The following is a 2,774-nucleotide window of genomic DNA, read 5'->3' as shown; positions in this document are numbered from 1 at the left end:
GTCTCTCCCCCCCCCTTCCCTCCCTCCCCGGGGGAGGAAATGCCTCCGCCGCTGCCAGGCATCCTTCTGCGCGCTTATTGTTCTTCACCAACTGCAGCGGAAAGCGGGATCAAAGGGGAGCGGCGGGGAGGGGGGCGCTTGGGTGGGACTCGGGGGTCCTCTGCCGGGAGGGGGGGCAGTCCGCCGCTCAGGCTTTGCCCCTCCAGTTTGCAAAGAAAACGCCCCACGCGCCAGACAAGAAAGCACAAGACCTACTGGCTGGGGGTGGGGGGTGGGGGGTGGAGAATCTCCTTTGCAAAACGGGGAGGGGGGCGCAATCCTAGGCATCTGCAAGGTGGGGCAGAGGTTACCCTCCCCCATCCCTCCTTCCCTCCCTCCCCCCCAGGGCTTAATGCAGGCTTTGCTGGCAGGGGGATTCTGGGAATTGAAGTCTCCACCCTTCTCAAAGCCAAGCCAAGGTGGCCAGATGGAACCGGGATCCTGAATGACGTCAGGCCGACTGGCTTCCCTAGCCGCCCCCCCCCCACATCCGCTCATTCCCCCCCCCTCCTGCCCCCTCCCCCTGGCAGAGGGGAGCCGGGGCACTTTCAGCCGCTGCCAAAGCAAACACGGGAGGCTGCTGGCGCGCAACGACTGCCCGGACGGGCGCAAGTCAGCGCTTCCCCCGACGGTGCTCTGCGCGGGGGGGGGAGGGAAGGGGCGGCTCTTCTGCACCCGCTGGGGGGGCTGGCGAAGGGGCGGGCGGGATTTCCCGGGTTGAGAAACCCACCTACCCCCCCCCCCGCCGCCCTGGAAAGCGGGGAACAAAAGATATCCCCAAGTTTGGAGAAAGACCCGCGGGCCTTGGGAGCAGGGGATAATGGGACTTGTAGTGCAATGCACCTGGACACGGGGGGGGAGGATGGGGAGATAGAGGGAGGAAGGGAGGTCCGGAGGAGGAGGAGGAGGAGGGGGCGCCTCTGTGAAGGGGGGGGCGCGCGATCTGCGTTTCATCCCATTGTCTAGCGCAGACAGCCCCCCTCTCTCCCCTTCCCCCCCACCCGAAGGGAGGTGGCGGGGGTCCTCGTTGGCGCCTTCACAGCCCCCCTCCCTCCCCTCTTTTCCCCAAATCCATTTGCCAACTCTTGCTGGAGGGGGGGGTCTCTAAGTATCACTGCAGAGAAAAGATAAATGGAGATATTCCAAACATGCAGAGAGGGCTGACAGATGAGGAACATCTGGGCAGACGTGTCGGGGAGCTCCCCACCCCCATCCAGTTCCTCCCCTCAGGGCCCCCCTTTTCTGTATCTCATCCCATCTCCGGCTGCAGGCAAAACATTTATTGGGGTGTTGGGAGGGGAGGGGCTCAGCCTAATCCAAACCAGGTTGGCTTGCACAGAGCCCACCAGTTAGCCAGCCCGGGACCCCCAGTTCTCTCTCCCCCCCCCCAACACTCTCGGTCTGGAATCAATTTTGGAGGCAGCTGCAGCATCTCTCGGGCGGCTCCTCCGGTGCAGAGGCCAGGCGCAGAGTCCAGGCCCGCCAGGCGCCCGCTGGGTGCTGCTGTCCGTGGGGCAGGTCCCTTCCTGGTGGGGGGGGTGAGAGGGGGGCTGCACCCTGCAGCAAAATGGACCAAGAGGAAAACTTTCCCGGAGGGCTGAGAAAAAGAGCAGGCGGGAGGACGAAGTACCCTGTATAAGGGAGTCCTCAACTTACGACCACAGTCGAAGCCCCATATTTAGGTTGCTAAACGAGACATTTCTGAAGGGAGTTTGGCCCCATTGGACGACTTTTCCCCTCGCGTTTGCACACGGAAGCGCTGCGCTTGTTGAGCCGGTCGTTAAGTGAATCCGGCTCCTCCCCGTATGACTTTGCTTGTCGGAAGGTCGCAAAAGGGGATCACGTGACCACCACCTCCCCGCAACCGTCATAAATACGAGTTGGTTGCCAAGTGTCCGAATGTTGACCGCAAGGACGCTGCAACGGTCTGAAAAATACGTCCGAAAATCAGTCACTTTTTTCACCGCCGTTGTCATTTTCAACGGTCACTAAATAACCGTCGTAAGTCGAGGACTACCTGGGTACAACCCAGGGCAGCATTTTCATTGCTGAGCAAGGTGTTCAGGGAGCCGCGCCCAATTTTACGTCCTCTTTTTTGCCCCGGTTGTTCAGGGAACAACCGTTGTTAAATGAATCACACGGTCGTTAAGCGAATTCCCCCATCGACTTTGCTTGTTGGAAGCGGGCTGGGAAGGTCTCAAATAGTGACCACCTGACCCCAGGATGCTGCGACCGTCACAAGTGCGAGGAACGGTTGTAAGCCACTTTTTTTTCATGCTGTTGTTATGTGGAACGGTGCCTAAATAAATGGTCGTAAACCGAGGACTACTACATAGTTCCGACACTTGCAGCGTCTCTTGGGTCAGAAGGCCAAAACGGGGGGGTGGACAACCAGATCACATGACCTTCCTGGTGTTTAACTGGCCCCCCAGGACCCCACCGGGGTGACCCCCTCCTCCTTTCGCAGGACTGGCAGATGTCCCGAGACCCCTTGCCGGCTTTGAAATCCTCCAGGTCTTCTTTTTATTTTATTTATTTTATTTAATTTAATTTATATGCCGCCCTTCTCCCGACGGGACTCAGGGCGGCGCACAACATATTTAAAACAAAACATAAATACATTCCCCCCCCGATAAAACCGAATTAAATCAAATTTTAAAGTTGTGTCTCTGTCAAATTGCTAAAAAATAAACCCCGTATAAAATCCTCCCTAGGTCAGGTCCGCTTGCTGGAAG

The sequence above is a fragment of the Protobothrops mucrosquamatus genome, unplaced genomic scaffold (assembly GCF_001527695.2).
Source record: "Protobothrops mucrosquamatus isolate PMUCROS unplaced genomic scaffold, P.Mucros_1.0 scaffold6481, whole genome shotgun sequence".
NCBI classification, from domain to species: domain Eukaryota; kingdom Metazoa; phylum Chordata; class Lepidosauria; order Squamata; family Viperidae; genus Protobothrops; species Protobothrops mucrosquamatus.
The sequence above is the reverse complement of the archived record's forward strand: the minus strand, read 5'-3'. Positions refer to the sequence as shown.